Genomic DNA, 13,209 nt, shown 5'->3' with positions numbered 1-13,209 from the left:
GGGATAACTGACCATTGAAAAAATGTACCAAGTGTCATGGTGGATTCTCCATCACTGGCAATTTTTATGTTTTATGGAAGTTCTATGGCCTGTGTTATACAGGAGGTCAGACTAGATGCTGAACATCAAGGTTCTTTCTAGCCTGGGAATATGACTTTTTTTTTTTAAGTCAAGCATTCAGTATACTTCAAAGAAACTGGTTTGTTGCAACATTAACCATTCCTTAAGAAGGTGCAGAAGCCTAGTAAATTATACTATGTGATGTGTTAAGGAAGCATCTGGTACAATCTGTGTTATTTTTTTTCTAACTTTCATTGCCAAGGGTGCAACTGAATTTACAATAACTGTTTCTTCTTGAGCCAAGAGAGGCCAGTGATAGTCTCCTCACCAGTTAACTTGTATATTCCTTTTTGTTAAATTTTACTGACACCTATTTTTATATTGTTTCTGAGAAAGAAATTGAAATTATGGATTCCCTGATAGAAATTATGGAAACATACTGGGCTTTGATCCTGAAACCGCTCTGTGGACTCCTATGCCTGCATCAGTGGAGCTCCATGCTGCTGCAGGCATCCAACGATGTGGGGCAGCTTTTGAGAGTTTGTACCAGCTACTATGGCCCCAAGATGTTGAAGAACAATTCACTGCTTGAGTGACCGCCATCTGTCATGGAAACCGTGAAATAAAGGGTTTAGTCATCCACTCTTTTGTGATACTAGGCCTGATTCTGTGCTTCTAACTCAAAGCTCCCTCGTTAAAATAAAGTTCAAGTAGATCAGCAAGCATGAATACCAGATTCCAGTTTTTATATACAGTATATCTGCTAGCCAGAAAGATCTGATTACTCAAGATACACATTTTAGCCTAAAGCTGAGTTCCTCTTATCTCCGCATGGAACAACATGCAGACATTGAGGGGAGACTAGAGGCCTGATCCCAAGTCCATTTAAGTCAATGGGAGTCTCTCCAATGACTTTGGTGGGCTTTGTATCATACCATAGGCATCTTTGAAAAATCTTATCCTAGGGGCCTAAGGGATTTGGATGCTTAGCTCCTATTAGAATTAATGGAAACTGCATTTAAATTCCTCAGGTAACTGAAAATCTTAGTCCTAAGTACTGCATAAACAGCTAAACTAACTCAGTGCACCTTCATTGCTTCCATGTAGTTGAAAAAATATTACATTCAAGTCTTTCATTCAAACATGAAATCTATTCCATTTCATTAGAGCTCCCAAGATTATCACTGTTTACTGGTTGAGAGAAACCAGATATTTTCCCAAGTATGTGCACTGTGAATTCAATTAGTATTTATAATATATTTTTAATCTCAGACAAACATCTTTTAGGGGAGGAAAGAACAGGACCTCAAAAGCTTATGTCAGATACTTTAAATATACAGAGTTTGACTACTGTCACTTCAGCTTTTCTTAATTGTTTTAAAGTAAACAATGAAATGCTTTAGAAAAATAATAAACAGCCCTTCTGTCAACAGAGAGCTTCATTTTCTCCTCCAGATTAGGGTGGTCTGAAGCTATCAGCAGCTGACCTGACAGAGTAAATCTGAAACAAATTGCTGTTACTATAATCCTCCTTTGGCATGAGGTGCTGGATAGGAGAGAAGTCTACTAGTATCGCATAACTAAATTGGTTTGGCTTATGGTACATTAGCTTGCATTGAAACGTAATGGTTTGAACAATGTATCATCTAGTTTTATATTTGAATATCTATCAATATTTTTAGATCAGTGGTTCTTAAACTATTTATCATTGTGGGCCTCATCCACACAATATGTATACTACCTGTATGGCCCTGAGGATGTCCCATGGGCCGTAGCTGTGTGCTGATTGACCATAAGCGGCCTGCATTGAGAACCACTGGTTTGTGATATAATCCTTTGCCCCCATACTGAACTCAACTGGGGGCTAGGGCTGCCCTGTGCTCCCATCAAACTGGAATGCCCTGTACCCTGTAAAACAAGGATCCACGGTTTTAGACCTTTTTTTTAAAAAAATGAGGTTCAAGATGTGGCTCTTTATTTTCCTTGAGGATCTATTATTTTGGCTAGGACTGGAAGTGGAAACTTCAAATACCTTTGGAAAATATTGGTCATGGTAATGAGCTGCTAGCATTGAAAGGAGGAACATGATTGATTCTTGTTTTAAGTCTTATGTTCTCTTTTTAGGTTCACCACTAACCACTGCAGTGACTGATAAAACCTAAATAACGCGCACATATGGATAGAACTCCTGCAGTGTGGGGGGCAAATACTCTAGCTTTTTTTACAATGAAGAGGAAATGCATAAGTTCTGTCTTTTTACCCCTACAGCTCTATTTAAAAGTGAAAGGGCCACATCCCAATCCTTATTCTGGCAGTGCAAATTGGACCAAAAATTGGCATTGAACCCACTAGTTGGTGAATCTCCAGGTGGTGTAGAGTCAACCTCCACCTCAACATGAAAAGTGTGCCCAGGAGAAAGGGGCAGAGCGCTAATTCTCTCCAGTAATCCCCATCTTCCAGATCAGCAACTTTGGCATCATTGCAGACAACACAACTTAGAACAGGGGTAGGCAACCTATGCAACGTGTGCCAAAGGTGGCACGCGAGCTGATTTTCAGTGGCACTCACATTGCCTGAGTCCTGGCCACCGATCTGGGCATCTCTGAATTTTAATTTAATTTTAAATGAAGCTTCTTAAACATTTTAAAAACCTTATTTACTTTACATACAACAATAGTTTAGTTATATAGTATAGACATATATAAAGAGACCTTCTAAAAACGTTAAAATGTATTACTGGCACACGAAATTAAAGTGAATTAGAGTGAATAAATGAAGACTCGGCACACCACTTCTGAAAGGTTGCTGACCCCTGACTTAGAACAACTTAAGGTCCCAGAAAGGAATTTAGAGCAGCCTCATCACAGAGCTGTGATTCTGGATCTATCACCACATTTGTAGCCCCTTACCCCTTCAGGTGGACTGGGTGTAGAAGAGCTGGTCTCTAGGAACTGGCTCAATAGCATGCAACCCCCCCAATTTTGTTTTAGTAAGAGTTTATTAAGGGAAGTAGATGTGAAGAAGAATTTTAATGTGCTCAGTTTGGAGACAGCATAATTTGTTCTCTAATGCTAAGCAAGTATTCAATTGTTTTTCAAAGCCTCACCTAAAGGAAGGGCCTAATGTTCTGATGCACCATATACTTGACAAAATGATGTATGCAATATGATCCACAAAATGGATTAATTTAGCAGATTTGGGTTTGATTTTATTCTCATAGGAGAAAAAGTGATGAGCCAGAGGGCATTACCCTCTCATATGCCTGGATAATCTCAAAAATACTTATTAGAATTAAAATAGTGATACCTTCCCCCTACCCCACTCCAAAAAAGACTCTAATTAAAATCCTAATTGCATCAAAGGAAGAACATAAAAAATTCCTTATAAGAATTCAAGTTTGCCATTTAAAAAAAAAAATTTAAGTCCAGCACAAGAATAACAAGTATGTTCTATATTAAGGTTTCAACAGCTAGCTAGTGTAATATTTCTTGAAGTTTCAGCCCTCATACAGTATTTCCGCATAAGAAATATCGTATGTCTCACAGACAGGTAAATAATGTTAAGAAGCTCTCCATTATGACGAGTGATTAATTAGAGAGGCTCAGGGCTTTGGCAAATCATGGATCTCATTAAGTGTGCTAGAATGCACTGAGAAGAGTATATTGAGGGAGCTATGGCTCCAATGTGATTAGACCAGTGATGGGCAACATGTAGTGGGCTGTGAGACAGAGATTACATTGACTGTCCACAGGCACGGCCACCCACAGCTCCCAGTGGCCACAGTTTGCCGTTGCCAGCCAATAACCTCATAGGTCAGGTTTACTAAAACATTTATCATTTTTGTTGCTCTCCTCTAAACTCTCTCTAACTTGTGAACATCCTTCCTAAATTGGAGTGCCCAGAACTGGACACAGTACTCCAGCTGGGACCCTACCAGTGCTGAGTAGAGCGGGACACTTACCTTCTGTGTCTTGCATGAAACACTTCTGTTAATCCACTCCAAAATCATACTAACCTTTTTTGCAGCTGCAGCACATTGATAACCCATTCAATTTGTGATCCATTATAACCCCCAGTTCTTCTACGGGTAGTGTCCCTATGGGTGTTCCATTGTAGGTGTGTCTATGTCCCTGCGCTGCTGGTTGGAGAACTTTGGTAACAGTGTCCATTCAGCTAACGCATGCGCTGCTCCTCACATGCCATGAGGTTAGCTAGCATGCATGGGCAAACCCTCCTCAGTTCCTTCTCAGCAGCCCCTAGCTCGAGTCAGAGCTATAGCTGTCAGTTCACAGATAGTTAACTCTTCTAAAATTGCTAATTTGTAGTTTCCCTTGAAGCCTTTTTTTTTCTTCATTTGCATTTTATTTTGGCCATTGTCTTAAAAATGGGGGGTCGGGGGAGAGAGAAAGTGAAGGCCTTTGTCTTTTGCTAACCCCTGTATAGGGGTATGGCCAGGTCCCCAAGCTTCAAAAAGTGCCTCAGTTGCAAGGATTCTATCCCAGTGACTGATGGACACTTGCAGTGTGTTAGTTGCCTTGGAGAGAAACACGTTCCACAGAAGTGTGGCCTGTGTCAGCAACTGAAGCCCAGATCCAGGAAAGAAAGATAACTGTTACTTAAACTCCTACTCATAGAGTTAGACCTTCAATCTCCTGGGTCCTGGGAGATGCCTATGAGCCACTCATGTAAGAACTCTAAGAAAAGATCTGTGAGTCCCCATAGCAAGCCCTGATTGATCCAAAAATGATCTCTGGCTCAATCAGTATCATTGGTACTGATTGTACCAAAGCCATCTAAATCTTGTACCCAAGGCACATATGGTACCAGCAGCAGCTAGTCAGGTTGCCTAATGACCCAATGGGCACAAGCAAGAAAGCACCAGTACTTCTTGCATTCCTTGCAACACCACACAAAAGACCTGCCCCGGGGAAGGCTCCATCTGTAAGGACACAGACATCAGTATTGTCTGCAGGACGTCAGGCACTGACAGACCTTGCTATCAGGTCCACATCCGATCCTGTCAGTATAGGCCTCTTGGCACTGACAACAACTGCCGGTACCAACACCTTCTACACCTGCAGACTTCCAGTGTGAAATGGCTCTTTCAGTGTCTGATGCATTGAACTCACCTCTGCTCAGTACCGGGCACTGGTACCACCTTCACTCAGAGCCCTTGATTCACTGACTTCTTGCTGCACAGTGCCCTTTTTGTTGTCATAGTTAGAAAGTGAATACGAGGACTTGGTTTCCCACCACTCCTCTCACCCGCTATATGAGGCCCAGTTTCACTATGGACATCAGGCATATTTGTCCTCCTGGTCCACAGCCTCCCTGGTTTGGTCAGCTGTGGTACCAACCACTGGGTCCCTTCCCGTAACAATGGCCATACTGGGATCCTTGACAGGCTCAAAGACAACAGGCCTCCCTTACCGTTAGTGTGACACACCTTCCTTCAGCTGCTGACTCAAGGGCTTCTGAACCCCCTGATCAAGGGAGGAACTGGAGGCTGAAGTTGAGAATGCAGTTATTTCTCAATCCCACTTTCCAAGAGGCAAAGGCTTCTCGTCGTCAGATGACAATGATGTCCCCATCACCATCTATGGCAGATGACTTTACTCTGTTCCAGGATCTGGTACAGAGGGTAGTTGAAGCTTTACAAATACCACTACAGGTGATGACCCAGTCACACCACAGGCTGGTGGACATTTTACATATTCCACCACATCCAGAGTGTTCCTCCCTATTAATGAGGCACTCCTGGACCCTGCCAAAGTCATACGGCAGACCCCCACTTCAGTCCCACCAATGTGCAAATGAGCTGAGAAAAAATATTATGTGCCAGCAAAAGACATGGAGTTCCTCTTCTCCCACACATCTCTCAATTCAGTCATTATGGATGCAGTCAATTCAAAGGACCACCAACACCAGTTTAAATCCACTCCTTATGACTGGGACTGGAAGCACCTTTTTGGCAAGAAATCATCGTTCTCGGCTACCCTCCAGTTTTGCAATGCAAACTATCAAGCTTTAATCATAAAATACAACTATCAGAACTACGCAAAATTTGATTTTTATTGAGAAACTTCCTGATTCTCATAAGGAGCAATTCTAGGCCTCAGTCAATGAAGGCCAACTGGTGACTAAGACATCTCTCCAGTCTGCACTTGATGCAGCTGACATGGTGGCAAGTCTGATCTCAACTGCCATTGTGATGAGATGGCTTCATCTATCCAGCTTCCCAAAAGAGGTCCAAATGATGGTAGAGGACCTCCGCTTTGTCCTTTCAAAGTGATTTTCTGAGAAGACTGACGCCTCTCTCCACATGTTAAGATTCCAGGGCCACCATCTGATCCTTTGGGATCTACACACCTCGATACAAATAGTATAGCCCTCAGCCACCATTCAAGCCTCACTCACCTCAATATTAATCACAGAGGTTATATGAACCCCAGAGGAAGAAACCCAGGTTCTGCAGATGGAAAACGTTGGGCTCTCAGTCCACTTCCTCTCCATCCTCCACCTCAAAACAGCAGTTTTGATGAGTTGGTTGAGGTGCCCATAAAACATTTTCCTCATCATTATCTTATGCTGGAAAACGTCACCCATTCCATTTGGAGATCTCATCCTGTTCCGCAGCACCTTGGGACAGATAACATTTGACAAATGGGTGCCAGAGATCATCTGAGATGGGTACTCCATTCATTTCACCACCTTTCCCCATCCCTCTTCAGGGACCCTTCTAATGAGAGCCTGCTACATCAGAGATAAACCATCTCCTCAGCATAGGAGCCGTAGAGCCAGTGCTCACACATCTAAGAGGCAAAGGCTTCTACTTTCATTAGTTCCTGATACTGAAGAAAAAAGGGGGTTGGAGACCCATACTGAACCTCAGAGCACTCAACAAATTTATCAAGGTTCAGAAGTTCAAGATGGTCATTTTATCAATTATTCCAGCATTAGATAAAGGAGATTGCATCTTGAAGGTTGAGGACCAAGGACCATACTTCCATTTTTCGATTTTACCAAGTCACAGATGTTACCTCAGGTTCACACTAGGCCAAGACCAGTAAGGAATACTCCCTTTTAGGCCTCTCATTGGCCCCCAGAGTATTCATCAAGGTCCTCTCAGTAGTGACAGCCCACTTACACTCTCAGGGCATCATGATTTATCCTCAGCCAGACAATTGCCTTCTCAGGGCATGTTCCTTTGCTGAAGCCCAGTGCAGGGTAAAGACAGATGGCTGTATCTTCGTGGGATGCATGGCTTTCTTCCATACCCAAATATTACTTTTAGTAATGGGTGAGCCTCAGCAATCTTGGAATTATCTGTTGTTATCTGTAAAACTAAGGCCTAAATCCACAAAGATTCTTGGGTGTTGCAACACCCGACTCTTTTTTTTAAGGTGCCCTTTAAAAATCACTGGAATTCACAAACCCAAGGTTAGGCCCTTAACCTTCCAATACAGTTCATGGGGGGGAGAGAGGCATCTAAGAATGTGTACTGGGGTAGTTCACCCCCACCCCAGCTCTAAAGAGATTAAGATGGCTCAGAAGGGCCAGTTAACTTTATAGGCTGCACCTGGGAGAGAATCAGGCTTGATAAAGGTAACTGATGATGAATACCAGCTGAAAAGGGGCAGGCTGAGCTGCTATAAAGAAAGGAAATTGAGAGCAGGAAGGGGTTTCAGGGAGATGCTCTGTAGTTGCTTTCTGGGTTCAGCAGTGGGTGGGAGGACTCCTGAGGGAGCAGAAGACCTAGTATCCAGTCTGTGATGGACGGGGGCTTACCCAGAAGAGCTGTGAGGAAGAGAGCCTGTGGAAAGCAGAGTAGGAAGAAATTCAGGAAAAGATCAGCAAGAGTTGCTGTTGATTATAGGGTCCCGGGGCTGGGACTTGATGTAGGTGTTGGGCCCTGGTTCCCTACCAGTCACTGGGAGTAACCTGAGTCCAGAAAGACCGTGGGCAAGCAACTGAAGGGGGGAGCATCAAGAGCTAATCTCCACATGAGCCAAAAGGAAGTGCCCCAATGGTGAGTAGTAACCACCATCACAGAATGCGATCCACAAAAGCTAGTCTGCGAGGTGGGGAGCAGTCTGAGAACACCACTGGAAGAGCTATAGCCGTACTCCTCTCATGGAGGCAAACACCTACCTCTAGGCTGCAGGGAGGCCCTATCTCTGCTTGTGATCCATAGCTGGAAACCTCTCTGCTGGACTGCTACATTAAATGCTAAGGTCGTGTTGCAAGGAATGCTGGCGAAAGACGAGGTAATGGGGATGGCAGCAACTTCCTTAAGTCTGTATCCCAGCAGTTAGAGCACTCACCCACGATGTGGAAGATGCATTTAATTCCTCCTTCCCCCTGCCTGTTCAGGAGAGGTTTTGATCAGGGGTTTCCCACGTGTCAAGAGAGTCCCCTAACCATTGAGCTGTGGGATAGTCTGGTGTTTTGGGGTAGGGAAGGGTGTGTCTCAATGTCTCCTGTTGGAGTTGTTCCACTCTATATAAATAATTAGTCACTGTGTCAGAGAATGTGACTCTATAGGACACTCACTTGAAAAGTGGGTGGCCTAGAGTTTATGGCTTCCTCAAGAGAGACTGAAAAACCACATTAGAATATCCTATAGCCCAGTGGTTGGGGTGCTCACCTGAGGGATGAGGACCCCCTGTTCAAATTTGTTTCCTTCAACAGGCAGAGGGGGGAATTGTACTGGGGGTCTCCCGCATCCCAGTATCAGAGGGTAGCCGTGTTAGTCTGGATCTGTAAAAGCAGCAAAGAATCCTGTGGCACCTTATAGACTAACAGAGGTTTTGGAGCATGAGCTTTCGTGGGTGAATACCCACTTCCTCAGATGCATGTAATGGAAATATCCAGGGGCAGGTATATATATGTGTGCTAGCAAGCAAGCTAGAGATAACGAGGTCAGTTCAATCAGGGAGGATGAGGCCCTGTTCTAGCAGTTGAGGTGTGAAAACCAAGAGAGGAGAAACTGGTTCTGTAATTGGCAAGCCATTCACAGTCTTTGTTCAATCCTGAGCTGATGGTGTCAAATTTGCAGATGAACTGAAGCTCAGCAGTTTCTCTTTGAAGTCTGGTCCTGAAGTTTTTTTGCTGCAGGATGGCCACCTTAAGGTCTGCTATAGTGTGGCCAGGGAGGTTGAAGTGCTCTCCTACAGGTTTTTGTACATTACCATTCCTAATGTCTGATTTGTGTCCATTTATCCTTTTCCGTAGAGACTGTCCAGTTTGGCCGATGTACATAGCAGAGGGGCATTGCTGGCATATGATGGCGTATATTACATTGGTGGATGTGCAGGTGAATGAACCAGTGATGGTGTGGCTGATCTGGTTAGGTCCTGTGATGGTGTCGCTGGTGTAGATATGTGGGCAGAGTTGGCATCGAGGTTTGTTGCATGGATTGGTTCCTGAGCAAGAGTTATTATGGTGTGGTGTGCAGTTGCTGGTGAGAATATGTTTCAGGTTGGCAGGTTGTCTGTGGGCAAGGATTGGCCTGCCACCCAAGGCCTGTGAAAGTGTGGGATCATTGTCCAGGATGGGTTGTAGATCCTTGATGATGCGTTGGAGGGGTTTTAGCTGGGGGCTGTATGTGATGGCCAGTGGAGTCCTGTTGGTTTCTCTCTTGGGTTTGTCTTGCAGTAGGAGGCTTCTGGGTACACGTCTGGCTCTGTTGATCTGTTTCCTTATTTCCTCGTGCGGGTATTGTAGTTTAGAGAATGCTTGGTGGAGCTTTTGTAGGTGTTGGTCTCTGTCTGAGGGGTTAGAGCAGATGCGGTTGTACCTCAGTGCTTGGCTGTAGACAATGGATCGTGTGATGTGCCTGGGATGGAAGCTGGAGGCATGAAGGTAGGCATAGCGGTCGGTGGGTTTTCGATATAGGGTGGTGGTAATGTGACCATCACTTATTTGCACCGTGGTGTCAAGAAAGTGGACCTCCCGTGTAGATTGGTCCAGGCTGAGGTTGATGGTGGGGTGGAAGCTGTTGAAATCATGGTGGAATTTTTCCAGAGTCTCCTTCCCATGGGTCCAGATGATGAAGATGTCATCAATGTAGCGTAGATAGAGAAGGGGTGTGAGTGGACGAGAGCTGAGGAAGCGTTGTTCCAGGTCGGCCATGAAGATATTGGCATATTGTGGGGCCATGCGGGTGCCCATAGCAGTGCCACTGATCTGGAGATATATATTGTCATCAAATTTGAAATAGTTGTGTGTAAGTATAAAGGCACAGAGCTCAGCAGCCAGTTGTGCTGTGGCATCATCAGGGATAGTGTTCCTGACAGCTTGTATTCCATCTGTGTGTGGGATGTTTGTGTAGAGAGCCTCTACATCCATGGTGGCTAGGATGGTGTTTTCTGGGAGGTCACCAATGCATTGTAGTTTCCTCAGGAAATCAGTGGTGTCGCGGAGATAGCTGGGAGTGCTGAAAACACCATCCTAGCCACCATGGATGTAGAGGCTCTCTACACAAACATCCCACACACAGATGGAATACAAGCTGTCAGGAACACTATCCCTGATGATGCCACAGCACAACTGGCTGCTGAGCTCTGTGCCTTTATACTTACACACAACTATTTCAAATTTGATGACAATATATATCTCCAGATCAGTGGCACTGCTATGGGCACCCGCATGGCCCCACAATATGCCAATATCTTCATGGCCGACCTGGAACAACGCTTCCTCAGCTCTCGTCCACTCACACCCCTTCTCTATCTACGCTACATTGATGACATCTTCATCATCTGGACCCATGGGAAGGAGACTCTGGAAAAATTCCACCATGATTTCAACAGCTTCCACCCCACCATCAACCTCAGCCTGGACCAATCTACACGGGAGGTCCACTTTCTTGACACCACGGTGCAAATAAGTGATGGTCATATTACCACCACCCTATATCGAAAACCCACCGACCGCTATGCCTACCTTCATGCCTCCAGCTTCCATCCCAGGCACATCACACGATCCATTGTCTACAGCCAAGCACTGAGGTACAACCGCATCTGCTCTAACCCCTCAGACAGAGACCAACACCTACAAAAGCTCCACCAAGCATTCTCTAAACTACAATACCCGCACGAGGAAATAAGGAAACAGATCAACAGAGCCAGACGTGTACCCAGAAGCCTCCTACTGCAAGACAAACCCAAGAGAGAAACCAACAGGACTCCACTGGCCATCACATACAGCCCCCAGCTAAAACCCCTCCAACGCATCATCAAGGATCTACAACCCATCCTGGACAATGATCCCACACTTTCACAGGCCTTGGGTGGCAGGCCAATCCTTGCCCACAGACAACCTGCCAACCTGAAACATATTCTCACCAGCAACTGCACACCACACCATAATAACTCTTGCTCAGGAACCAATCCATGCAACAAACCTCGATGCCAACTCTGCCCACATATCTACACCAGCGACACCATCACAGGACCTAACCAGATCAGCCACACCATCACTGGTTCATTCACCTGCACATCCACCAATGTAATATACGCCATCATATGCCAGCAATGCCCCTCTGCTATGTACATCGGCCAAACTGGACAGTCTCTACGGAAAAGGATAAATGGACACAAATCAGACATTAGGAATGGTAATGTACAAAAACCTGTAGGAGAGCACTTCAACCTCCCTGGCCACACTATAGCAGACCTTAAGGTGGCCATCCTGCAGCAAAAAAACTTCAGGACCAGACTTCAAAGAGAAACTGCTGAGCTTCAGTTCATCTGCAAATTTGACACCATCAGCTCAGGATTGAACAAAGACTGTGAATGGCTTGCCAATTACAGAACCAGTTTCTCCTCTCTTGGTTTTCACACCTCAACTGCTAGAACAGGGCCTCATCCTCCCTGATTGAACTGACCTCGTTATCTCTAGCTTGCTTGCTAGCACACATATATATACCTGCCCCTGGATATTTCCATTACATGCATCTGAGGAAGTGGGTATTCACCCACGAAAGCTCATGCTCCAAAACCTCTGTTAGTCTATAAGGTGCCACAGGATTCTTTGCCGCATCCCAGGTAAATACCTTAATGAATTGGCCAAAGGCTATGAGATGCATCCACCTCACTTTGTGTGGAGTTAAGTGTGCTCTGAGCATGCCTGTTGGATTGGGTCCCACAGGCAAGATAGGCAGGGAAAGGCCCATCTTCCTCTGGCTTGTAGATCATGATGGGGCTTAGGTGTGATGCAGGCAGGCATCCTGATGTCTGCCTAAACTCCATATATGAAGTTCATGACCACCTCATCAGGATGATATTGGGTCCTATTTTAGAAAACGGTGTGTTGGGAAGGCTGAGTTAGCCTTGTCAGATGCAATTACACAACATAACACACTGTAATTCCATGGGACAACTAAATGACAAAATGTTGGCACCCAACCAAGCATTTAAGGCACCTACTTTCAGCTCTACCATCTGCTATCCCTTTGCATAGCAGTTTTCCCAGCTGAAAACACAAGGCCGACTGGCTCAAACTGAGCATTTCTCCTGCTGGGGTGCTGGAACAATTTGTGTAGTAGAGGTGCTGAGAGCCATTGACCCAAACTATAACACTTGAATATGATGGAAACCACTTCAAGCTAGGGGGTGTGGCAGCACCCCTAGTTCCAGAACCTATGCGTCCTACTCTTCAATTGGAAGATTCAAATTCACTCTCCTCCTGTGATCAACCCATGTTTAATGGAAAGTCTTTTTTGTTTTTTTCCCTCCCCTTCATCTAGTTGGCCTTGTGGAAGAATGAAATATTGTCAAGGAAAAGTCGTCTCTATATGGTGTGTGAACACACTAGGGTGATCAGATGTCCTGATTTTATAGCGACAATCCTGATATTTGCAGCTTTGTCTTATATAGGCGCCTATTACTCCCTTACCCCCTCCAGATTTTTCACACTTGCTATCTGGTCACCCTAGTATACACAGTGGTAATACACACTTCCCCTTCCAGATATATACACACACAAAGCAATAAAAAGAATAGATATAAATGTTGGAGGCTGGCTGAAATTTTTTTCTCAACTATTTTTCATTAGAAAACTGGTTTTGAGTGTAAGGCCTGTGGCCTGAAGGGAAGGGAAGCTCTCCGGGGGGGGGGAGCACCCTGCTACCATTTATTGGTGCTC

At 44.8% G+C, this 13,209-nt stretch overlaps 1 long non-coding RNA gene across 1 annotated transcript in view; it reads left to right on the top strand.

Annotated features, from left to right (window-relative positions):
- Nucleotides 1-10,490, top strand: part of LOC127049360 (uncharacterized) — a 38,721-nt gene extending 28,231 nt beyond the window's left edge. The window contains exons 2-3 of the long non-coding RNA XR_007773960.1: nt 8,868-8,940; nt 9,295-10,490. This is a non-coding gene — a long non-coding RNA (uncharacterized LOC127049360). The remainder of the gene's footprint in view (nt 1-8,867; nt 8,941-9,294) is intronic.
- The last annotated feature ends 2,719 nt before the right edge of the window (nt 10,491-13,209 follow it).

The sequence above is a fragment of the Gopherus flavomarginatus genome, chromosome 4 (assembly GCF_025201925.1).
Source record: "Gopherus flavomarginatus isolate rGopFla2 chromosome 4, rGopFla2.mat.asm, whole genome shotgun sequence".
NCBI classification, from domain to species: domain Eukaryota; kingdom Metazoa; phylum Chordata; order Testudines; family Testudinidae; genus Gopherus; species Gopherus flavomarginatus.
The sequence above is the reverse complement of the archived record's forward strand: the minus strand, read 5'-3'. Positions and strand labels throughout refer to the sequence as shown.